Below are 27,157 nucleotides of genomic sequence, written 5' to 3' on the forward strand. Positions count from 1 at the left end.
ACTGGGTGAGCTCAGCACCGATCTCAATGATACCGCAGCCCTAGTCTCAGCGACGACGACGCTTCACATTGTCAGCAACAAGGCTGCTTGCACTGTGGCTGAGGACACTGACTTCTACAACCACACAACCCTACTTTTACCGACGACACCGCTTCGCACCATCACCGACTCCACTGCCTACACTGTAGCCGTGGTCACCGCCCTCGACGGCACCATAGCCCCTGGTCTGCCGACGACAGCACCACCGACTCTGACATCGTCACCAATCGCCGCTGCCTGCACTGAAGCCCATCTCACCGCCTCGTGAGGAGCACGAGATACCGAAGGTGACATCATCGCATCCCTGGGTCAACCGACGACCGTGCTGAACAGACGCCACGCCGCTGCCTGCACCGAAGCCACGGACACCGTATCGTGAAGTGCACGACACACCGCCTGCGATGACACAGCAGTCATCAGCGCTCCTGACTTCAACTTCATGGAGTTTGATCTGCAAAGAATGTGACATCAGGTGCTCACCGACTTCCGTACTGACATGCAGCACCGATGCCGCTCAACTCAAGCGACGCCTCACTTCTACACTTCACCACAAGGTCCTCGAGGCCTCTTCAAATCCAAGATACTGTTTGCGGGTCTTCCCAGACACTGTAACCAGCGCTCGACTCTATCCAGGTCGGACTGAACTGTTAGATTTGTTGGTCACAATTCTGTGATAGCCCTGTTTGGCGCTATCAACTTCAAGGAACTGTATTTTTGCTTTATTCTTTACAAAATCATATATTTCCTTGTGTATGTTGGATTTTTGTCATTTTGGTTTTGTTTAGATTAAATAAATATTTGCTATTTTTCTAAACAGGTGTGGTGTTCATTTTGTAGTGTTTTCACTGCATTACTGTGTGTGTTATGTATAAATACTTTACACATTGCCTCTTACATAAGCCTGACTGCTCGTGCCAAGCTACCAAGGGGGTGAGCTGGGGTTATCTTAGCTGTGTAATCCCCTTACCATGACTAGAAGGTAGGGTCCCTACTTGGACAGATGTATACCACTGCCAACTAGAGACTCCGATTTTTATCACTTATCCATGGCAAGTTGGTACTCTACTCTAAGGTGGCACTCTTGCATCTCCAGAACATACTCCTCTTTTCTTGGTGAGGAATATTGGGTTAGCCCGTGGAGTAGAGTAATCAGTAGCTATTGATCAATGGCTTAATTGAAGGTGTGAACAAAGCAAACACAAGGAGATGATGGACGGCGCACTGAAACCTTTCTGACACTCACCCCCAGTCACAGATCTGGGTTGAATCCATCACCGTTCTTTAGCTCACTACGCCACCCCAGTTCAGACCCAGCTATATGCAAATCAGTCTTGATCCTGTGCCTCATGGGAACAGTCCAGCCCAAACTGCCAAGCCAGGTCTTCCCTGGAGTGGAAACAAGCATTCTGGGACCGGTTTAAGGGTAACACCCCTCATCAGCTAGGCTAGCTTGAATCCAGTGGCAAAGTGAGCAAGGGACCCACGTCAGGGCATTCCCTGCCAACTTAAAGTGAACAAAGCAAACACAAGGAGATGATGGGCGGAGCGCCAAAACTTTTCACACACTCCCAGTCACAGATCTGGGTTGAATCCATCATTGTTTTTAGCTCACTTTGCCACCCATTCATTTTTTCTCAGGTGGACAGTTAAAATTTTCTTTTTTATCATCTCAAAAAGATATTACTATCCTGAAAGTAACCAATATCTCAATACCTTCAATTGCCTCTCGTTTGCAGTTTGAACTAGGCTGGCTGGCTTTCAAGCAGCTCTTCCCAAAACCACCATCTTGTCTGGCCCGGAGACCAGTGGCGTAAAGTAATGATTGAGCCATTTGAAGATATTGAAATTCTATAAAGCTGTTCTTTTTCCATAGGCAATTTTTGTTGCAGCACCTCTTTTTGGGAGCTTTCTCCATTTAACCTGAATATTGGCATATGTGAGAGTTGTCTTTATGGAGATGCCTATAACCTAGGGTTATATATGAGATTAAACACTTTGTTCTAGTTTTCTAACACATGTATTGTTGCTAATTCATTGCTTTTTGTTTTGACCTTAGAAACGAAAATGGATGGATGTATATAAAGCCAGATCTATTCCCAATCTGGTTTTACCTTGTGTGGATGCTCAACAACTATCTCGACATTGGCTGGCTTTTCCTGTGGGATCGAGAATAAGTCTAAACTGTGATATATCTAAAGGAGTATTCACCATTTAAAGTCATAACAAAAAAGCTATAAAATGGTCTCAACCAGAGAAACTGAGATACGTCTTGCAGAAGAGGATGCAGACGTTGAGGGTGGTCAGTGGAGCTCTGGTGAGGATGAACTGCTCCTATCGATTACTGCCATCCTATACAATGTGCCAAATACTTACCGCCATCTTTGTTACTCTGCTGAACCCCTGTGCTCTATTACCTACCACCTAAGGTGTGTATGGTTTCCACTAAGCACCGCTTGACATACACTTGGGCCTGCAGGAATCATATCACTACACCAGCGACAGCCAGAAACAAGTACCCCGCTGCCAACATTGAGGAGGAAATGGCAAGCCCGACCCTCAGCAGAGTCCCTCTCTCCACGCCTACCTTGCCAGACCAGGAAAAAGAAAGCAAGAAAAAAGCTAGATAGGTTGACTAGGCTTATCTGAGTCTGATGAGTATCATCCTGTGGAGGAGCAGGTAAAAACAGCAGGGTGTTGTGGGACCTCCATGGTCCTGGATAAGAGGGAGGACTTGAGGGGAAGAACAGAGAATTGTGTAGGGAGTTTTTTGGGGTTTTTCTTTTGCTTGGTAAAATGGTGCCTTGAGGCACACAAACATTTGGAAAGGACTCGGACTGAAAAGAATTGACAACTGACACATTGTGGAGGCTTGTGGTTAGCTGGATAGGTGGAGAGGGGAGGGAGACTGGGGGAATCAACTGACACAGAAGGGAAAGATTGAATGGAAAGTTTCTAGATGGCACCTATAAGGGATACTCCTCGGATCTTTTTGATGAACATCACTTTGAGATTGTAAGCAGAGTGACCAAAGCCATGCAAGTGAATGTATTCGCTCTGGGGTGGTGGATGAGAGGCCCTGTATCACCATTCACCTACCCTCAAATACAAACCTACACCACAAAATATAGGTATGCAGTTTCTCAAAATACATGTGAAATTGTGTATATGTTTTCCCCATAACACAGCAAAGCTGAACGTAGAGCAGAAATTAAACAGGTTATGGTGTATTTGCAGTAGATAAGAGTGACGGTCACAAAATTAACTCTGACTTCAACTCTTAACCCAAGTCTCTGAGACTCGGTACGTGGACTCGAGTTCCCAGCAATGCTCGTATAAAGGGATGGGTGACTCCTCTCGAAAACACAGTTTACTTAATGAGGTTTGCATTAAGAAAGATAGAGATGGGTGGAAATGATGCTGCCTGGGGTGGCATCTGCCGATCTGTCATCATAAATTCCCTTACATGATTTTGATAGCACATTATTCGTGCAGCTGCTGAGTGATGCATGTGGTTCCCTGAGGGAGTGAAAAGGAAAAACGAATATATGTCGTTACTACGCATTCCGTTGCAACGCATGCCTTTACCACGCATGCGTTACTACGGAATGATTTTTCTACGCATATCCTTTACCTCGATTATTCCTTTACCACGTTTTTTTTGGTGGGGGGAGACCCCCCCAAGCCCCCTTTTTTCTTTTTTGGGCCTTTTTCTCATGTCTTCGCCGACACTAAAAAAGGACTGAATCGGATGAGGAAGAAGACGTTCCGTGAAGACTTTGCTTGCGTGGTAAAGACGGTCGTGGAAGCAATACGTTTACGAGGTAAGTGTACCGTTGTAAACTTAACGCGTAGAAAAGCCTTCGTGGTAAAGGCTGTTTCCCGGAAAAACATCAATGGAGGCTTGATTGTTTACCTGCTTGTGGGTGTAGAATAGGATTTTGTGCTGTACTGGGTGCTTAGCCATACACACAGCTTCTCATAGGAAGCAGGGGATGAAGCTCCTCCTTGCACGCAGCTCAGAGGCCTGCTGGATGCTGGCTCATGGTGAGAGCAGAACCCGTGGCAGATGCTAGGAGGCCGGGATACAGAGGCAAAACAGAAAATAAGACAAAATGCCCTGGACTGCCATGAGAGGAGGTGACAAGAGTGGAGCTTCACTTTGGCAAGTAATAGAGGGGAGTAGATCTTGCCCCCCTAGACGCTGTGAAAGGCAGTATAAAGGATGTGTTTCAGGGAACATACAGACTTTCTTACCAAAAGTGATGAGGTCTCTGAGAAATCTTTAAGGCTTGCTCAAACACTAAGGAAGATGGCTGCCCACCGGTTCCTCTCTGCATCAGTACAGAGGGAGCTTGCATGTGCTGATCTATTGATGTTATTGATAAAACAAAGAATGATCAAATAAGCTTATAGGAGGCTCCCCAGCTGAACACCTTTAGAATACTGCTAAGGTAGTGATACAGGGTGTCAGGTGGCGAGAACCGGTAGTACACCGCTCGCATCCCCGCCACGCGGGGGAACTACGTTTCCCAGAACGCCCGGCAGAACACGTCCCACGCGTTCGGCGCCGAGCGCGACAGCGGTTAAAACCGCCAACAAACACCAAGCGGTGCCGATGATTCCAGCCAGTCCTGTTCGCACTCTTGTTCCAGAAACAACGTTCCAGCCCTGCATCCTCGGCCTTGCCCTCGTCCTTGTATCCAGTCTCCAGGAAAAACTCCGTCAGCGCTCCTCTGCCCAAGGATTACCGGGTCCAGAGTGGTAGCGCGAAGGTGAAAACCTCGTCAGTGAGCCCCGACGCTTGTAAGCGTCGGAACCATCTTCCACGTTCCTGTTTTCTTCCCTCGTCCATTCCACGCGCTCCTCTGCCCACGGAGTTCCGGGTACAGAGTTGTAGCGCGGACTGGTGCGCTTCTCTGCCCACGGAGAACCGGGTCCAGAGTGGAAGCGCGAACTGGGGCGCTCCTCGGCCCATGGAGTTCCGGGCTTAGAGTAGCAGCGCCCGTTCCTTTTTTCAGCACTACACGACTGTGAGTACTGTTTGTTCCTTTAGCCTTCAGGGAGGCGATTTCCTCGTTCTTTTAGGAGTGACCCTGATCCAGGAAGCGCTCTGGGGGGCATCAAGCACTGACCTTCAAGTGCTGGCTTTTGCTCCCAGTGGGCAGCGTCCCTCTGCCCTTCCGGATTCGATCCCACGAATCCGCCCTGGCTCTGCGGTGACTCGTCAGTGCGAACCTCAACTGAACAACACGCAGGCCAGGCCAGAGAACCCTCAAAACCCCGGGTGGGAAGGTGACAGGTGAGAAACCACTGCAAAGCGGGAGGGGAGAGGCAACACGTGGGTCACTATTAACGGGTGTCTGACGGTGTGCTTGTTTAGTTCCAGATCCCTCTCCCAGCTGCTCCTTCCCTTCCTTCCCTCGCCCACCTGTCTCCATAGTCCGTGTGTGTTACACGTTCTCCGGACTGGGGACGGATGGGAGGTGGACCCCATTATCTTCAGCGTCATCCTGAGGAGAGAATTCTCCGGCCAACGTGACAGAATCATCGGCCCACGAATTATCGCTCCTCCCGATCACGCTGTCATAGGGGATGACCTCCTTAGAGGACGTGGTGGCAGCCCTGGCTCTTGTCCAGGGGGAACTAGCCGCCTCACGTCAAGAAACCGCTGCCCTCCACTCCCGGATAGACCGTATCCAACGGAATCCCTTTGATGCCGGGAGTATTGGCCCAGCCTCCACGCCCCAGGTAGTGGTAGAGATGCCCGCGCATGTTCCCCTGGCCCCTCCTGAACGATTCCATGGGGATATGCAGAAAGTACAGGTCTTCATGACTCAGGTCCTCCTCAACTTCCATTGTAAACCCAAGCTGTTCGCTACTAACCAGGCTAGGGTAGCTTTCCTCATCTCGTACCTGTCAGGAGAAGCGGCCCAATGGGCGGTGCCTATCGTCAGGAGAGACGACGCCCTGCTCTATGATTGGGATACGTTCCGCGAAGAGTTCGAGAAAACCTTCGACCGAAGAGCCGATACCTTCTCCGCGGATCGCGATCTCCTCGACCTCAAACAGAGCAGTTCCGATTTTCTCGGATACCTCAACAGTTTCAGGAGGCTGGTAGCGGAAACTGACTGGCCTGAAGCAAAACAATCAGCCATATTTTACCGGGGGCTGACAGAAGACTTGAAAGACGTCATAGCACAAATAGATCCCCAACCACGCTCCTGTGTCGCGATGATGGAACTTGCCTCGCGGTTGGAATACCGCCTCCGAGAAAGGAAAGGAGACCATAGGAAAAAGGAAAGACCCCCTCCGTCCTCGGATCTGACACGAGCACCGGATCACGGGCCGACCCGGCCCGAACCCATGGAGATAGGGGCCGTGAGAGCGTCCCTCACCTCGAGCGAGAAGGATTACCGCCGGAAGCAGGGCCTCTGTCTGTACTGCGGCAAGAAAGGCCATTACCTCAGGGAATGTCCCGTCCGTCCTAAGGTAGGGAGGCCTCGCGTAGGCCAAGCCGCGGCAGTGACGGGAGAAGCGGAGGCGGGAAACGCTCTGGCTTGAAGGACCTCGAAGGGAAGCCTTCAAGCTACCACTCCATCCCTTCGGTAGAAGCCGATGCTGAGGCAGAGCCGGACCACTTCTTCCTCACGCTTCAAGTTGTGATAGACCATACCACTCGGACCATTCGGGCCATGATTGATTCCGGGGCCACAGGATGCTTTCTGGACGAGACCGAAGCCCAGAAGCTGGGGGTTACTCTTCTCCCCAAACACACACCTGAACTCGTCTATGCTGTAGATGGGAAAGAGTTGGACTCGGGGCCCATCCGTTATGTCACCCCAGCCCTCTGGATGACCATCGGGAAGACCCACGGTGAATGGTTGGCCTTAAACATCATCAAAGCTCCCCGGTGCAAACTCATTTTGGGGCTACCCTGGTTAAGGAAACACAAACCTACCATAGAGTGGTCCGCGAACACCATTTCCTTTTGCTCCACCTTTTGCCGTCAACATTGTACGGTGCCTGACTCGCCTCCACCCTCTCTGTTGGTCTCTCAGCAACATATCGCCACGGCGGCGGAGAAAGACGTAGTGCTCCCGGCCTGGTATAGCACCTATGCGGACGTCTTCGACAAACGGAAGGCCGAAGAGCTGCCACCCCATCGGGCATATGACTGCCGCATCGACCTGGAACCTAGAGCTGCCATCCCCTGTTGCCGTGTCTATGCTCTCACGGGACCCGAAACTAGCCACCTCCGAGAGTATCTAGACACATACCTCGCGTTGGGTTTCATTCGCCCCTCTCGATCACCCGCAGCCTCTCCGCTCTTCTTCATTCCAAAGGCCAACGGCGAGTTGCGTTGCTGCATTGACTATCACGCGCTCAACGCAGTGACGGTCAAGAACCAATACCCCTTACCGTTGATCCCGGTGCTGCTCGAGCAGGTCAGGGAGGCAGCCCTGTACACCAAGCTGGACCTCCGTGGGGCATACCACCTGGTTCGAATGAGAGAAGGGGACGAATGGAAGACGGCATTCAAGACGCGGTATGGGTTATTCGAATACCTCGTGATGCCCTTTGGGCTCTGCAACGCCCCTGCCGCCTTCCAGTTTTTCTCAACGAGGCCTTAAGAGACTACCTGGATAAGTCCGTCATAGTCTACATCGACGACATCCTTATCTATTCGGCCAACGCGAAGGAGCACGTCGTCCACGTGAGACAGGTCTTGCAAGCCCTCCGCGCGCACCGTTTATACTGCAAGCTCACGAAGTGTGAATTCCACGTGACGACAGTGGAGTTCCTGGGTGTTCTCCTGACTCCTGCCGGACAAGTCATGTCGGATCGGAAGGTGCAAGCAGTGGTGAAGTGGCCGCCACCTACAACCGTCAAGGAAGTACAAAGCTTCCTCGGCTTCTCCAACTTCTACCGGCGCTTTATCCATCATTTCTCCCAACTGGTGGCACCTCTTACGAAACTGACTCGCAAAGGCGTTCCGTTTTCCTGGCAACCCGAGACACAGAGAGCGTTCGAGCTGCTCAAGACCGCTTTCACCACCGCTCCGGTCCTACGCCATGCCAAACCTGAACTCCCGTTCGTAGTGGAGGCGGACGCTTCGGACATCGCAGTCGGGGCGGTTCTGTCACAGCGGCATCCAGACACTGGCCACCTCCATCCAGTGGCCTACTTGTCCAGGAAACTCAACCCCGCCGAAAAGAACTACACGATCGCCGAGAAGGAACTGCTAGCGATTCGGGAAGCCTTCCTGGAATGGAGGCACTGGCTGAAGGGGGCACAACACCAGGTCACGGTATATACCGACCATCGCAACCTCCAGTTTCTGCGGTCAGCTAGGCATCTCACCCCCAGACAACAACGGTGGATGCTCTTTTTCGCGGAATACCACTTCCTCGTCACGTTCCGACCAGGAACCCAGAACCAAAAGGCGGATACCTTATCCCGCCAGGGTATGACCTGTCTCCCCTTGGCAGACACAGAACGAGCCATCATTACCCCCGACAACGTGGTGGGGAGAGTGGAAACCGGATCGTTCCTCGACGGAGTGAAACGGGGTATCAAGTCGTTCGCCTGGTCGTCCTGGTTGCGCAGCCACAAGGAGTGGCGTTTGTTGCAAGGCATCCCCTTGTGTGGATCCCGAGTCCTGGTCCCTACTCTCCGCCTCCGAAAACTCGTATTCAGCTGGTGCCACGACGCCCCCAGCGCCGGTCACATGGGTGGCTCCAAGACCCTGGAAAAAGTACTGCGACAGTTCTGGTGGCCGTCGGTTCGACCAGATGTCCTACGATGGGTCAAGCACTGCACCGTCTGCGCTCAGATGAAAACCGACCACTGCAAGCAACAAGGTCTCCTGCGTCCACTACCAACCCCTATGACTCCGTGGGAAAAGATCTCCGTCGATTTCATAGTGGGACTGCCAAAAGATCAGAACTGCACGGCTATTGTGGTCGTCATCGATTACCTCACCAAAATGGGGCATTTCATCCCGTGCAGGCAGATACCCACAGCGGGGACCTTGGCGAAACTCATGTTGAAGGACATCGTTCGGCTCCACGGCCTTCCGTTGGAGATCGTGTCAGACAGGGGGTCCCAATTCACAGCCCGCTTTTGGAAAGTCTGGTGCACCGAGCTGGGGATTCAATCATCTCTGTCCACCAGCTTCCATCCCCAATCCGACGGCCAAACCGAACGCCTCAACCAAACCCTGAAGCAGTACCTCCGTTGTTATGTGAACAAAGCCTCGGAAGCCTGGGTGGAGTGGTTATGGGTGGCCGAGATAGCTTATAATAGCACCATTCATGCGTCCACAAAACACACTCCCTTCTACCTCTCCTCTGGGTTTCACCCTCGTTTCACCCCTTTTTTGCTCCCACGCTCTGGCGTCACTCTGCCCGATCTCCAACACCGACTCGCGCAGATACGCTCGACCCTCACAACGGCCCGCGAAAACCTCCGCATAGCAAAGGACAGGTACAAGGCGCAAGCCGACAAGCGCCGTAGGCCCAATCCCGTGTACCGTAAGGGGGATAAAGTATGGTTGTCCACAAAACACATTTCCTTCAAGAAACCCAGTGTGTTCAATCCCAAGTTTATAGGCCCCTATGCGGTGGTTCGCCACGTCAACCCTGTGGCCGTACAGCTCCGTCTCCCACCTCACATGCGCATACACCCCGTGTTCCACGTCTCGTTGCTCAAACCCTCATTGTGTCCTGTGAAACGTGTCCCTCCTCCGGTTTGGGTGCAGCATGAGCGGGAGTACGTGGTGGAGAAGGTGCTGGACTCCAAGCTGGTGCGGGGCAGGGTGTGGTACCTCCTGGCGTGGAAAGGGTATGGGCCGGAGGAACATTCCTGGGAGCCGGCATCGGCGATCCGCGCCCCCGCCTGGTGGCTGCCTTCCACCGCCGCTGCCCCGGGAAGCCCGGGGCTCCTCGCGGCGCTTGACTCGGTGGGGAGGGGGGTGTACTGTCAGGTGGCGAGAACCGGTAGTACACCGCTCGCATCCCCGCCACGCGGGGGAACTACGTTTCCCAGAACGCCCGGCAGAACACGTCCCACGTGTTCGGCGCCGAGCGCGACAGCGGTTAAAACCGCCAACAAACACCAAGCGGTGCCGATGATTCCAGCCAGTCCTGTTCGCACTCTTGTTCCAGAAACAACGTTCCAGCCCTGCATCCTCGGCCTTGCCCTCGTCCTTGTATCCAGTCTCCAGGAAAAACTCCGTCAGCGCTCCTCTGCCCAAGGATTACCGGGTCCAGAGTGGTAGCGCGAAGGTGAAAACCTCGTCAGTGAGCCCCGACGCTTGTAAGCGTCGGAACCATCTTCCACGTTCCTGTTTTCTTCCCTCGTCCATTCCACGCGCTCCTCTGCCCACGGAGTTCCGGGTACAGAGTTGTAGCGCGGACTGGTGCGCTCCTCTGCCCACGGAGAACCGGGTCCAGAGTGGAAGCGCGAACTGGGGCGCTCCTCGGCCCATGGAGTTCCGGGCTTAGAGTAGCAGCGCCCGTTCCTTTTTTCAGCACTACACGACTGTGAGTACTGTTTGTTCCTTTAGCCTTCAGGGAGGCGATTTCCTCGTTCTTTTAGGAGTGACCCTGATCCAGGAAGCGCTCTGGGGGGCATCAAGCACTGACCTTCAAGTGCTGGCTTTTGCTCCCAGTGGGCAGCGTCCCTCTGCCTTTCCGGATTCGATCCCACGAATCCGCCCTGTCTCTGCGGTGACTCGTCAGTGCGAACCTCAACTGAACAACACGCAGGCCAGGCCAGAGAACCCTCAAAACCCCGGGTGGGAAGGTGACAGGTGAGAAACCACTGCAAAGCGGGAGGGGAGAGGCAACACGTGGGTCACTATTAACGGGTGTCTGACGGTGTGCTTGTTTCGTTCCAGATCCCTCTCCCAGCTGCTCCTTCCCTTCCTTCCCTCGCCCACCTGTCTCCATAGTCCGTGTGTGTTACACGTTCTCCGGACTGGGGACGGATGGGAGGTGGACCCCATTATCTTCAGCGTCATCCTGAGGAGAGAATTCTCCGGCCAACGTGACACAGGGGGCCATACTTAGTGTTACTAGTCATAGTGGTCAAGAAGCTCGCTGGCAAAAGGAAAACACGTGTATACAACTTTCAAATCTAGAGCTTGAGTATGGGTTTTTGATCCGTTCGCCTGTGCCTGGATGAGGAAAAGGAGATTTACAAACATTAAGTGGTCAGATGTTGCTTGCATAAAAGCAGCTCAGAGACATTATTGAAAGGGTGTATCATAAGCACTCAATGTTCGAGCATAGTCAGTGGATGAGACATTGGCCTTTAATATTAGCGAAAAGGACATCACAAATATAGTTTTAGGGTATATAATATCATTGGTATGATGATAAAACAAATTTGTGGGAATTTTAGATGTCTTTTGGGAATTTTATTCTGAACTTTATAATGAAGACTCAGACTGTTCTGTTGAGTATCCTAGGACATTCTGGCTGTGGCTAAAATGCGTCTTTATGAAGAACTCCCTACTAAATTTGAACAACCCTTTTACATTGGGGGAGAAAATCATGGGAATAAAAGGTCAGCTTGGAAGTAAGTCCACTGGTTCAAAATTAATTCCATCTGAATTTTTAATGGCATGTTAGCCCATTTTACCTTGATAAACTCAATGGGTTTTTTGAGCAATTAAAGGTCCCTTTATCAAAAATGTAAATAAACATAGTGATATTCCTGGAGAAAAATAAACACCCCAGGAAATGTCCTTCTTACTACCTAATATCCTTTGATTAACACTGGTGTTTTTGAAAGCCTTGAGTAATAGTTTGGCTGGGATAATACATCAATTGGTTTCCCCCATGCAGCATGGATGTATCCCTAGTAGATAGATCACTGTTCATATGAATATGGCCATCTCTATTTTTTGATGTAGCAAACAGCAATTAGAGGTAGGGATGGGATCATCCTAGTAAATACCCAAAAGGCATTCATTAGGGCCGCATGGGTTTTCACTAGTCAAGTTGGGGGTTTGGTTTTAGATTTTTAAAGGTTTATCCAAATTCTCAATGAAAAATGTGTTTATAACTCGTCCCTTTTTTCAAGTCGTGGACAAAAGCAAGCAGAATCCTACCAGCCTTTGCTTAATAGTAGTGAGAGGAAAATTACAGATCACATTGCATCCTTTTCTTCCGACTGGCTATCTCGGTGTTGGGACACTCCATCGCCACCCCCATTCTGGTATTGATTCAAGAAAGCTATCAAAAATGGCTGCTCACCTTGTAACTCCCTGTCATCCTCTGACACCCAAAGACATCTGTATCTGGTGGCATGTAGACATTTTATACACCTCACCGCCAAGACACAATACGGCTTTTAGGGAGAAGGAGGCATCTGTATCGATCTGCATGGCTGCCACTCTTTATTTGACAATGCTAGCACTTATCAGCAGATCTGCTGAATTTTCATTGGGACAGTACCAGCTCTTCTCAGCAGAGGTGCTCTTATGACCAAGTAGCTGAACTTCTTGCCCATAGTGTAGTGCTTTTGATGGAACAGTAGCAGCACTTCCCAGCTCTTAAACACTGAACCCCTGACTAATTCTGTTAATTTGTCTATATAGTGAAAAGGCCACACTATCTCCATGCACCCATTGTTCACTTCTTCTTTTACAGATATATCATTCCAGCCCTGGTGTTCCTGGCATTCATTGCCTTCACAAACGACTGTGTCCTCATCATCTCTTACCGCGCACTGTACATTAATGGCTTATGGCTGCAGAAGTCTAGAAAAATAGACCTTTGGCTCATCCGGATTCTCGTAAGTTCCTCTTTATTGTTAATATAAGGATTGTGTGCAGTACCACACCATTAGCTACTTCACGGATATCTGTTGAATAAAATAAAAACCAACAAACAAACAAAATAAAATGTGCAGGTGCCCAATTTTTTCTTATGGCCCATTGCTGAATGCCAGGGTTGCCATTACTAAGGACGCTTAGTCTTGAATCCACCCCAGGCTTCTTTCCTCCACCACTCTACACTTCTTGTTTCTTTATCTCACTTTTTGGGCCTTGCCTACAGGCTGCTTTTAGGGGTATGTTGTCAAAAAGGCATATTGTGTCCTGCACTAGTACATTTTTGTGCCAGCCTGTTTCTTGGCACAGACTTTCTTTCTTGGCAGTCTCATTTGCTTGCTTCCTATTCAATGGCTTTCCTCCTCCTTGTGTTTTTCCCTCCTCTGGAGCACAGTTTCTTTACCAATCTTTTAATGGATGGCTTTTATCCTTCCACTGCTTACATATAGGGAACTACTTTTTGCTGTCTTTCATCACTGTATGGGATTGCAGGCATTTTATTTTGCCCTCTCTTCCTCATTAGCTGCTTCCACCTAAATGCTCACTCCACCCCGTGTTACTCCCTCCTCAGCCTTCCTGTATAGTTGCTATATCTTTTCTTTTTTTTTCTTTTTTTACATTTATTTCTCCCTCCACCTCAGGCTCCTACCTTGATCGTGCAACACCCCCCCCCCCTCCATCTCTTGTTGCCCACGCCTCTGTGTTTCACTCATTGTGCTCATTTAAGAAATGCTTTTACAAAATATTTTGGAGGGCTCAGCTGCTTCAATCTGTTGCCAGACTACTCCTTTTTTTATGTTTGTGTACATTTGACTTTCTTTATATTTATTGCTCCACGATTGGCGTCCGTTGTCTTGGAACGGTGAGTAAAAACAAAATGGATGCTGAACCATGCCATATGCGAATGCGTGGTGAAGCATGCAGGCATTTAACACAGCATGCCTAGTCGACTTGGCATCATGATGCATATGCCCACAAGTGTGATGACTTATGCCTATGTTGACTTTTGTTTTGTTTTTATTCTTTCCTCTTTTTGCCATATGCTGCTTTGCCAATTGGTTTGCTGAAGGCTAGACCTATTCACCTTGCCATAATTGTTTTTTTAATTTTTTTCTGCTTTCCCTGTGAATCGCTGATTTCTTGTGTTTCTCTTCCTCCTCCTTTCTCCTGTTTCTGCCTTTCTCTCTCTTGCTATGGGTCAAAGATGATAAAAAATCCTTATTGGTCCGCAACGACTGGCACAAATTAAACGACAGTTGAATAAGGACGATGGCAGGAAGTCAGAAAGTGGTCTCATTTAGGGAGTTATTTCCTGTCTATCATTTCTCAGTTGTATTCAGTGTTCAGGCGCCTCTTGAAGCTAATGTAGCATGGTTGTGCCTGGAGGTGTAGACTCACTTGAACTACTTCACATATTTGGTGTAAATTTTTATGGTAACATCAAAAACTAACTATCGTATCATGCTTATTTTCTGGCATGGATGCTGGATTGTGACGAAGAAAATGTTTAGAAATATTTAAAGATACTCCCTGGGCACCTCGATGATGCTTTCTGTAAGTTATCAGTTTGAGTACTATAGGTTTGGCTTGAATGTTACCCTTTAGGGCCCCTATTGTGCATCGGGGCAAATAGGTAAAACTAGGTAAAGTACATTTTTGGGTGGTGATGGAGTAAAGTCTCTAAAACATGTGTAGATTGGTCTATTTTGTGCATGCTCAGAAAACATGCACGCCACGGGCACTCGAGTGTGAAGAATTAAAACCAAATGCACAACATTGAGGAACTCAACGCTTATAGAATTTGCAGAACACAAAGCAGCTACAAGAGTAGGCAAAAAGTTACTATCACTCAGCGCCTTATCTGTAGAGGGTGAATACTACTGTTGGCTGGTGTAAGCTGGTTATAGTTGCACAGGCACAGGCCTTTTCACTTGTACAGTTGGAAAGGAGAGGGCATACAAGCTTTCCCCCTAAAAAAGCTGTATAGTCCCCATTGTCGAATAGCTGTATAGTCTCTATCGTCTGTGCATGGTTAGGTACACGTGTTGTGTAGGGGCTGGACAGACTATGAATGGTAATTGGTGTCTATATAGGAGCCAATGCGGTGAGCCTACAGAAGTTGACAACCAGTAGCGGCTGCTACCGACCAGGGGTCAAATGTGGGGCAGGAGGAGGAAAGGGAGAGGAATAATAAGAAAAAGCACTTACATCTTTACCGTTGGCCACCCCCTATTCTTTCTCCATCCTCCTCTCGGCAGGAAGTGCACAGCCTCCCAGAATCCCCTGACCAATCAAAATGCTGCCTTAGCAGCGTTGTAATTGGTCAGAGCGCCATGGTTCAGCGCTTACACCGGGGCTGGCAGGCTGTGCATGTTCTCAGCCAGTGTGGATAACTTGCAGAGTGCGCATGTGGCTTTGGACGGCCCAAGACTGCCGGCCAAAGCATCATGCGCACTTTAGGTGCTGCCACCTCCGTCCTGACTTCAGCTTCAAGCTGAATACAAAAAACGATATGATAAGAACGAGCGTTATTATCATTTTATGTTTTGTATTCAGCTGGCAGCTGAAGCAGTGGGGTGACGTTCCTCTACCTTAGCAGAGGAGCCACCACTGTTGACAACCAGTTTCCCTGAACGAAAAATCCAGAGTTGACTGGTAGGTTGAGGGAATCTACATCAGTCCCTGCATATTCAGTTTCTTCCTCCCCTGTACTTACAGCTCCCCCATTCCCACTCAGGGCCTGCTTCTAAGGCAGAAGGTGAAACTGGTGTAGATTTTTTCCTAGATGAGATTGATACTCTGAGGTTCAGCATCCCCAGGGCCAAATTACAGAGTGAATCTGAGATTTTACTGCGTGCAAAGTAAATGGTAAGCATTTTGATTTAAATTCTGACATTTTCTCAGATAGCTTTTATGTTGTTTTAAGTATACAACTACTCCTCTATTTGCCCTTCTTCTCAATGCAGAATCTCCTCTTGATCGAGCAAGTCTGCCACAACTGATCTTCAATGCATTTAGGTTAGGTGCAAAATCCTCACAAACTTTCAGGGGAAAATACTGGTATTGGGTATCAGTGATACACATGTACGCAGTTGTACACATTCAGCACCCTGACATGTAGAAACACTGGCTGACCATGCATAAGGAGAGTGCCAATACACTGTAAGTTTTGCTCACCCACAAGATGCCTCCTGTAGAGTGTGATAAGGCATGCTACCTGAGGTCAGGTGGATAGGTCACTATTCATCATGTGCCAAAGTAAAATACACGACAACAAGAAATACTATTTGGGAGACAAAGACATGCTAATAGGGAAACAAGACAACAGAGGGGTCGGGTGGATAGGAGATAGTAACAGACAGTGGTTGTAGACCAGTGGAATTTGTCCATGTTGTGTTGTCATTGTAAATGTGGTCTAAATATCCAAAATTGACTGCCGGGGATGCATCACAAAATTCCACCATATTTCCTTGTTAACTTTATAATTCAGCAGCATGGAGGTTCAGAACAGAATATTCAAGCCAATTACCATCCCCTATGCATTTTTACTTTTAGACCCCTTCCTCTTGAGAGCTGAATACTCACTCTTCTCACAGCAATTGAGAGTAGTCTTCTTCAATAGCTTTTTTCACTCAACACACAGTAAAACACCTCGCAGAGTGCTCTCAAGGCTGCCCACCTCATAATAGTGTTACGATCTTGGCCATGAGGAGCTCGATGATGAAGAATGTCGGTTAGGGTTTTATGTACTTTTTTAAAAAGAGACATCCCACAGTGGGGCAAATGCAGTAAACATTCGAGTCTACCTTATCCCAATTTAGGCAGTAAAGTTTATCCTGTTTAGGAAAAGAGAGAACTGGATGGAAAATTGAACTCAGAATTCAAATCCCAAATGCAGCTTGCCAAACTTATTAAACATCAGCCCACATGGAGCAATACATTCAGCAAAGAATCATACTGTGTAGCTGTTGGACGCCTTAATAAAATGCAAAACTTGAATGTGATTACTCACTGTGCTGTGCTCTCAAGCTAATCTCACTCATATGGTAGAAAAGGGCCACATAGAACAAGAACGTAAGGAATTTGTTACTGTACGTTACTTTGTTTTAAATCACAAAATCGATGTAGATCATTCGATATTCTTCTTCAGTGACCTCTCCACATTTTCCAGTTTGACACCGTTCCATGAGAAATGGCTTGTAAAAGCTCTTTAGTAGCAATAAGTCTTCATCAAGGGTCTTATGTTTGGTTTCAGGGATTGTCATCCCTCTCTGTTTGGGAAAACTCCACTACCACTTTTCAGAGTTAGATGTTCCAAAAGAATACTGGACTGAAGGATAAATTCCGTACATTAAAGTATTTTCATGGCGCAATCTCATTTCTTCAAAAGATGAATTACACATGAGCTCCTTCCACTAAGTGCTTAAATGTGTCGCCTTGTTGCTTATTATGAGATGACTGTAATATAGCCTTATAGCCCGCCGTAGCGGGCTATACCGGCTGTTAAAGGCCAGCTGCAGCGTTAAAGGCCCGAGCCAAAGGCGAGGGACTTTAACAAAGGAGAGGGACTTTAAAAGCCGGTATAGCCCTGCTACGAAGGGCTATAAGGCTATTAGAGCATTCTGCCACTAGAGGGCAGAATGTTCTAACAAAACAAAGCCTTCAGGGAGCGAGAGGGGATTGAAATCCCCTCAGGCTCCCTGAAGTCTTTGTTCACAGCCAGAGCTGTGAACAAAGACACATTGGAATGTTGGTGCTCCGGGCTTATACCGGCCAGTATAAGCCCGGAGCACTCCATTGTTTTCAATGGAGCTCCCAACATTCCAATGTTCTAAGACATTTTGTGTTTCAATAAAAACAAGCATTGGCATAGCCAATAGGTCTCGAATTGTGGACCTTATAAGTGTTTAGCCATGCAACAGTTTCATAACTAAATACTTATAAGGTCCCAAAAGCGAGACCTATTCGCTATGCCAAGCAGCCGCGAAAGTGATCGCGATCGGGATCAAACTTCAAAGCGGCCGTGCGGCCGTGAAAGTGAAAGTAATTGCGGTAAAGCGCGGCCTGTGCGCCCGCGCACATACACTGTAGCTCTAGGCTGGCCTGGTAGCACTTTTTGGAGCCCTCTCAATAAGTCTCGCCAGACCAGCGCATGCGCTGGGTCAGGCGAGACCTAAAAAGGAGAAGACTCAGTGCATCGTTTATTAGGGGCTCCCTAGGTACTGGTGCAGTAGGTTATTTCAACTAGGCGTTGTATCCCCAGAGATTCATGCAAACGAGAATGAATACATAGGAAAAAATGACCCTTTTTTTCGTAATGTTATTCATGCTTTTAAGATCTTAATTATTTTGTAGGTCTATAATGGAATCGCAGTTTATGCTACATGGACAACTATAGCCACACTTTTGAACTTTTCCGTTGTGTTAACGTACAGTGGAGATGCGGCCAACGCGACTTCGACTACGGTGGCATTAGCAATTTTATCCTTCGAGGTTGTTTAATGGTATGTGAAGTCAATATATTTAATAAGAATATACAGCTTTCATTTGATCATTACACTCTTCAAATTAAGGAAACATTTCCTGTGGCAGAAATTGCACTTGTGACTCCTAATGCTTCGAGGGATTTTTTAGTAACCCAGAGGCTCTGTGACAAGCTGCTTTCTCCATCAACTGTTGTTTTATTTAAATATATTAGGCCATGTAAAAAGTTGATAATCTACCACTGTATGGTTAGCCCTACAGTTGGAGTAGATTTCTGACTTTCAGGGGATTAAGAAGAATCCTAGGCTTGTTAGTATAAATGTATGTCAGTTGATTTCCAAGCATTAATCTAATTTTTCCGAATTAATTCATGCTTATTTCCCACAAGTCTGAAAATTTGAGAGAGCAAATTATTCGGTAATGTAGCTTTAAAGAAATCTATAGCAGGGAGAGTATTTTCTTCTCTGTAAGTTCTCTGTGAAATATGTGTGTGTTACTTGTTGGAGTGGACTTCAATTCTGGCAGCTACTAAAAGGCATAAGGGTCCCTGATGAATCTGCTTCCCTGCTACCTAGGGAACATGCAGTGGTGTATGCGCACATACTGGGGCTTATTTACAAGTCACTTTTAATATGGGAAAAAGTGATGTACTGGCGGCACAAGGGGTTTGTAAAAAGGCCCCAGAGTGTATGTGGAGCGATGCTGCTGCCTCCAAGCTGAAGAAGGAATTTCTGGGTCTTTTCCCCACGACAACTCCTTTAAAAGGAAATTAGAAAGTACTTTTTATTATGAGTTTTATCGTGTCAGTAGTTATCGTGTCAGTAGAAACAAAGAATCAGCCAACAGGGTGGCTTCAAACATCTGCAAAGAAACAGACAGACAATAGTTTACTCTCTCAAACTCACTCTGTATGTTAAACATATAGCGTTATATGGTTTATTACATTTAAAATGATCGTTTATTTAACAGACAATACAAATAAGTGTTTTTGGAACTTAATTGTTAATTGCTTCTTCCTAACTTAGTTGCACTCATGTTATCAACCTTAGAAGAATGAAACATTGGTGAAAAACCTATGTTAATGTTTATCCTTGAGGCTTACAGGCTGCTGTTTGTAGCTAACACATAACCCTCCGAGCTATTTTACCAGGATTATGATTGGGTTACACATAATAGCTATCAGCAGGCACATAAGTCATCCACACAATTTCATGTTGCAAATCTCTTAACATATATTACACAAAGTCTCTTTTAGGCCAACAGAGCCAGATCAATTTTCTGCACACAAGTTTTCTCGGAGGCAGACTTAGTAAAAAATAATGCACATAATTGCTGGCCATTGGTGTGCTGATGTTGACTTCAGACCTGTCATCTCACACAGTGCCACCGTGTGTCACTTTTACATGATTTCGGCTCCTTTCACTCGGTCACCTAATGAGGACAATGCGAGTTGGAATGCTCTTATAGGGAGTGTTTCCAACTCACATTGTGTTCAAGGCTGAGCTGATGTCCATCGAGATTTTACAACCTTCCCAAGACGTCAGTGTCAGCCTTTGAAACTTCAGATTGTTATCTTAGGATGGTCACTCTAACTCACGGGCAGTGCCCAAAGCTCCGTTCCCTGCCTTGAAAGCCACACCCCCTCAGAAGCACTTTCAGATCTTCTAAGGTAGTGGATTTAAGGTCTCGCCCCGTCCTGGTGTCCTCATCGCACACGGTGGGTTGTTGCACACTGGCAGGTCTGTGGCTCTCTTCCTTCTGACTCTGCTCTCTCTTGACTCTACCCTGCCTAGCTTCACTTGCTATTCAACCCGCCCATTTTCTACATCCGAAAATTTGTGGGTTCCCAGACTACATATTTTTCATTCCAGCATTGTGTCACCTCTTTTCCATCAGAGATGGTCACTTACTACTTCATTCCAAAGAGTGAATTGATGTGTGTTTTCAGGGTGCAAAAATTCCTGTGATATGTTTGTGAAAATGCACAAACACACACGTTTGTACACATTTGTTACCTTGTGCCTCTAGCACCCTTTCCACCCAAAACCTACATCTGTGACTGGAAAATCTGCCATGTTGGAGGACACTCCACCCCATTGCAATTTATGGCCCCAAACGTATCCAATTTTTGATTCTGTGAATCAGAAAGTGTAACTTTCTATCATAAATTCATTTTATTTCTCGCCTATGTCCCTTTTTTGCAGATTGAGGCCATAATGTACGCTTTTCTGACGGGAAATGTGACGTATGGTTGGATGAAAGTTTGCTGGTGTCCTCGGTGTTTGCGATATGTGATGCATTTAACAACATTCTCCCAAGTCCACAGTCTAAAACCCAGAGGTTGAAGTGGGCGAGATCGGAGGGGTGCAAAGTGCCCATACTTTTTTTAACTTATGAAAAACCGTTCCCCTACTTTTTGTGAAAAGACATCTGTCCCGGTGCGGTTAATTCCAGATAGCTTAAATGCTTAAACGGAATTTTCATTCAGTGAGTCTCCTGTGCTGTGAAACCGAAGCCGGGCAGACTGCCGAGCAAGCCTTCCTGCCAGTACTAGGTTATGGCAAATTCTGTTTTTTCAAAGGTTCAAAAGAGGGGTTTTGTGCATGACAGAGGAAACTGAGTTCCAAATTCCAGGGCTCTTCCTGAAAGTGATTTAGGACTAGTTCTTTATTTCTTGAGTCAGGCTGGCTCCAGAAGCATGGATTCTGAGCTTTACAGAGAGTAACGGGCCCTTGGGGTGAGTAATTGTTTTGCCAAGTAATTATGGTTGCCAAGGTATAAAGCTTTGTGTGTGTACATCTTTAGGGGCTCATTGCTATTGGCATATGGTTACTTAGTAGACCTTGATGCTACTGTGCACTGAGATTGTTGATGTTATTTCACATACCAGATGTAAGCTGTTACTCATTAGACTGCCAGGAACAGGAAGTTGCACTTGAGAGAAGCCAGCCACTTTCATGGAATTTGAGGAGCTTGAGACTCCATGTTCTCTTCAGGACCTGTGGACGTTTGCTCTGTCACAGATATTTTCTCAGAATGGAGCAAGATGAACACATAAGATAATAGTTGCAAAAAATACCCTGAACAGCCACTTGAACAGCTTTCAGATTGGAGGGTGGTGTAGTCTCCCAAAGATTTCCCTAATTCCCCGGGGTCAGGCTTGGTTTGGTTATTTCAAGTTTGCAGTCTCTGCCATGGACTGATGCCTGCGATAGGGCCACTGCAGTTTTCAGTTCAGTGAGAGACTGGATGATGTTAGGTTTTCTTTTGGGCAGTGTAACAACGGGTGTGCATCAATACTAGTCTGTAGTTCACACTACTGCAAAATGCAAGGCATTTTTTACATCTGCCAATGCCTCACCAGTGGGGAAACCAGTCGCGGGGCACACTTTTAATACTGAAAATCTTTCCAAATGAGGAGTAGCAGGATGGCTGAAACACTTCAAAGTAGAATATGGCTTGAGGTTTTCCAAAAGTTATACTTATCCCTATTACTCTCAAAGTACCTGAGTGTTCTTGCTACAATATATCTATATATGGCGAATGTATTTTCCAACAACATTCAATATTGGTTCATTCGTGATTCTCATATAAGCTGAATGATTTATAGAGGAAAGGAGCAGGAATAGACCTAGCTATCAAGTCAGGAAAATAGATAAAGAAGGAAAGCATGCGTTTGGGATGTTTACCATGCAGTACAATTTCTCAAGCCCTAACATTCTAGTTAGAAATGTATACTTCTAGCAAGCTGAACCAAATATCCTCAAAATATTACATATTGATTTCTACTCTGAAGGATGCTCTGTACACACTTGTGAAATGTACCAAACCCCCCAGTCCCACTTCTACCCTAGGTTTCCTAATGAGCTTCCATTTCCCAGAAGATCTCTTTTAGCACATATCACTGCTCTCAGCAACCACATTTTATGGTCTTTATCAGACTATGAGCTGACTTGTCACTTCCTAATATAGATAAATATGCATCTAACTTTACTCGCTCACAAAAGTGATTATCATTCTTACATCAGTTCTGTCCAAAATGTTTAATTTTTGAAGTTTGACAAACACATGTATATTTTATAAAGCTTTATTTGTTGCATCCAATAGATCATAAGAGACCTTTCACACTTGTGAATGATGCTGCTAAAATGTATCCAGTAATTGACGCTAATGTTATCTTCAACCCATTTTCTTAAGGATTGGATGCAGGGGGTTCTCGCCTTGGTCGCACGTTCCCTGAACCTGAGGTCAGGGTAAGTGCTCTTGGTAGTCACTTTGCCAGCCAGCCAATGCATTACACAAAGCTAGGGAGTGTTGTCCCTTTTTGTTTTTTTACATTTTTTTATTGTCCAAAAGAAGTACAAGCAAAGAGAAAAGGCAGGATAGAATAGGGGTGGGAATTCCCCTAAAAAGTTACACATCCAAATATACATAAGAAAGTCTGTAAAGAGAAAACAAACATTTCAAGAAGATTATAAGCAAACAAATATCAAAGGAATCACAGAGAACCAACAACTAGAATTCCCCCTCTTATTAGCCATATGATTCTTCCAAATAACCCCATATAGACCTATATTTTAGCAGGGCCAAAATACCCCTTGCTTTAGCTAGCGCCTTCTCCCTTCCCCCGTTTCTTTAACAATCAACCACCATTCCAACACTGTGGGGGTTTGGGAGAGATCCAAACTCTACCTATCGCCAGCCGGGCAGCAACCAACATGACTGCCATTATGGAACTGTACCGACCACAATCTTCCTTGTGTCCTAGCATCTTTTTGGCTGTCGTGAATATGAATTCACGCCCAAGTCTAATTTTAATTGCCACTGATATTTGATCCCAAAAAAGACTTAAAGCAGGACACAAAACAAACATATGAGTAATACCAGCCGCATATAGCCCACATTTGGGGCAATTATGACGCAATCCACCATAAATCCTTCCCAATCCAGCCGCCCCTTGAGACCATCTGACGATCCTCTCCAGGGTGTAATAAAGTAAGCAAAGTGTCCGGAAATGCTGCAATCGTAAGTTCACTGAATGTACAGAAAGGGCAATAGTATTAAGGGCTATCTTCACCTTTTCTGTAGCAATATTTTCCCCCAAGATCTCGCTCCAGCTAGAAGCTATTTTCTCGCAGCCCTCTACTCTATGCTGATGGAGGATTTGATACGCCTTACTAATGGTAGCCTGCCGGTTCTGGGAATACAAACACTCACACATATCAGAACCAGAGACACTCCGAGCCGCTAAGTTTTTAACAAAATAATTCCTAACCTGTATATATTTAAAAAACAACCGTTGAGGAATATCAAAAATTAGTTGAAGATTCACAAATAACTTAATGCCATTACAATCGAGTAATTGCCCAAGACAATGCACACCGTACCTAGCCCATTGACTGGCCGTTGCATCCTGAAATACTCTGGGCACCATTGGGTTCCCCCAGAGGGGAAGTTTGTCATGTATAAGAGATAAGGAGGATCTGGTTTTAATGCCCTGCCAAATATATACACAGTCTTGAATGGTCTTAAACCGTACACGTTTAAAATAATTGTGGTAATTGATTCAGTACAGAAACATCTGGCTCTCAGAACCAAGAACCAACCAATACCAAAAATCCGTTTGCTCTGGGTTCAGAAGGCTGCGCAAACGGCCAATGAAAGCAGCCCAAAAATAAAGTTTAAAGTCAGGGAGGTCTAAACCGCCCTGATTATATGGGAGCTTCATAGACCCAATGGCACGTCTTGATTTTTTATAACCCCAGATGAAACTGCTCAAGGCCCCATCCAGCTTATCAAAAACGAATTGGAAATCCTAAGCGGGATCGACCTAAATAAATACAAGAACTTGGGGAGTATCTTCATCTTTATGACGTTGCATCTCCCTAAGATGCTTAATGGGAGCTTGTGCCACAACTTCAGTTGCTTAATAACAGCAGCTATTAGAAAATCATAATTTAAAGAGTGAATGAGTTCAATCTTAGGCGAGATTCGTACCCCCAAGTAGGTAGCGGTCGAAGAAGTCCCTTCCACTGGAAATTCCGGCTGAAAATTAAGAAGAACTTGGGTTTTATCACTATTCAGTTTATAACCTGAAAAAAGGCCAAAACTCATTGCCTCCCTATTAATGCTCTCTATAGCCTCCTTAGGCTCCTCCGTGAAAATAGTGATATCGTCTGCATACGCCATGAGTTTCAAGAGGCCCTGTCCAATATTCAAAGGACAAATCGTATTATTGGCCAACAATGCCCTAATAAATGTCTCTATATAAAGAGCGAAAAGAAGGGGAGAAAGGGGACAGCCCTGCCTTGTGCTGCAATGAATAGAAAAAGGAGTAGTTTGAATATCAAAATATCGTAGTCTAGCCATAGGGTTGTAATACATAGCACCAACCAGCTTCCGGAATTTTTCCCTAACCCCAGATGCTGTGAGTGTTGCCCAGAGATATTCCCAGGCCACCCGGTCAAAAACTTTTTCTGCATCCAATAAGACCATGCCCAGGTTGATTTTTAACTTCCCCGCAGCATCAAAAGCCGCCACTGCAGTGTTGACATGGGCATTGGTGTCTCTCCCATGAATAAACCCATGCTACTGCAGAGAAACCAGGCTGGCCATCATTGGAGCTAACCGGGTGGCCAATATCTTAGCAAACACCTTAGCATCTGCATTTATTAAAGAGATTGGGCGATACGAAGCCCATTCCTCTGGGACTTTATCTTTTTTTAGAAAACAAATTATGTTGGCCATATTCCATGAATTTAGTACCCGACCAGTAACCCACACTTGGGCAATTAGATCTCGAAGCACCGGGCCAGGAGGCTCTTACAGCACTTATAAAACTCTGCCGGAATAGCATTGTTACCAGCCGCCTTCCCTACAGGGAGTCCCCCAATTGATTTCGCAATTTCCTCCACGGTAATCTCCTGCTCTAATAAAAGAGAATCCTCTTCTGTCAATGTCGGTAAATTGCTCGCTTGCAAATAACTCTGCATACCAATCAAATCTTGTGTTGAACTGGGAGAATATAGTTGCTGATAGAAAATGGAAAACTGATCTGCGATCTCCTGGGGGCGCCTGTATACAATTCCACCCTTGCCTTTAATAGCTTTAATCTTAGTTTTAAGACGGCTGTCCATGAGCTGATGTGCTAAGACTTTCCCTATCCTGTCCCCATACTCATATTGCAGTGTCTTTTGCTTGGTAAAACAAGCCGCTACCTTCTCTTTAAGTACCCTATTAATCGCGGCCCTGTGCTCGCGAAGAGATATATACAGAGAGTCTTGATCTACCTTTCACATTTGGACAGCCTCAGCATGTTGAAGCTCGCAAATAACAAGCCTTTGATAAGCTTCCTTAGTTAGTTTCTCCCGCTTTCTATTTTGTTGCCAAACAAACTGTTGAGTGACTCCACGAATAAATGCTTTCATAGCATCCCATACCACAAAAGGTGAAGCAGACCTTATATTATCTGTAAGATATTCTGAGATTTTTTGAGAGATAAAAGCCAAATATTCAGAATCCGTAACCAAATAGAATTGGTCAAAAAGGAAAATATTATAGGGTTGTGATCAGATGTGATCCTAGGACAGATCTCCATGTCTGACCCCGCCAGTATGGTATCTGAAACCCAGGCCATATCAATCCTAGAGTACTGCCAATGTGGCATAGAATAGTACGTGTACCCCGGTGCAGTTGGAAATGGAGAATGCCATGCATCTTGCAGCGAGTGCAAACGCCCTAATTCTAAAATGGAAGCCCTCACCTTGGCCATTCTAGGAGTAAGTGGCCGGCTAGTAGAATCTGTGCCATAGTTAATAACACAATTAAAATCTCCCATTACAACAAGCACACCCTACCATCCCATTAATTCTAGACAAATATCATCAAATAATGTCGGATCGTCAACATTAGGGCCGTATAGAACACAGAACACGTATTTCAAAGTGTTAATCTCAATTTGAACTAGGGCCCACCTCCCTCTTTGGTCCGCTAATACCTTATGGATTTGACAATTGAGTGTTTTAGACACCAAAATGGCAGTCACCCTGATTGACACATTTTGTGAAGTACATATTATATTCTGGAAGACCAATTGATTGGGAAAGCCACGATTTTATACGCTAAATGCGTTTCCATTAAAAGTACTATATGGGGTTTATAAGCCCTAAGCTCTTCCCGTACTAATTGTCTTTTAGATCCTCTATTCAACCCAGACACATTCCAAGATAGACACCTAATCCTTGCCATACCATTAATATAATTACCAATCATCAAAGCAAAAAGGTAATAATCCCAAAGTTCACACCACCAAAACATAAAACTGTAAACCTTCTTTTTGACTTTTTCTTTCTTTATACCCTTAACCCTCCCAGGAGTGCCCATCTGCAGCCTCCTCAAAAACGACCTACCCCCCCCTCCCAGTTTCCTAAAGAAGGAATCACCCTCCCCAAAAAGCTGAAAATGACAGCTAACGTCTCAGGGCACCACAGAGCCAGCCCCGGCTAGCCCCCCACAGCTGCAAGAAAAGAAATGAAATATAACAAGCTAAACCCCTAGCTGCCACAGAGGCAACAGCAAAAGGCCCCAGGGCCAGCCTCTATACTTTTCTAGTCTACGCCTCCCGATCCCCTTTGCAGAAAAAAAACCCAGAACATTGTCTACTTTATCAATTCCTATTGGATCGGTCAGTCCTGCCGAAGGTTCATGTCATTTGCCATTTGCTTAATACTTGCTTAGCCTCGAGGTCCGAAACGAAAAATTGTGACTGCCCATCCTTGATAACTTTCAATCTGG

General features: G+C 46.5%; 1 pseudogene; it reads left to right on the forward strand.

Moving 5' to 3' along the window:
- Positions 1-27,157, forward strand: part of LOC146839545 (uncharacterized) — a 93,655-nt pseudogene that overhangs the window by 18,787 nt on the left and 47,711 nt on the right.

Source organism: Triturus cristatus, chromosome 4_1 (genome assembly GCF_964204655.1).
Source record: "Triturus cristatus chromosome 4_1, aTriCri1.1, whole genome shotgun sequence".
In the NCBI taxonomy this organism is placed as follows: domain Eukaryota; kingdom Metazoa; phylum Chordata; class Amphibia; order Caudata; family Salamandridae; genus Triturus; species Triturus cristatus.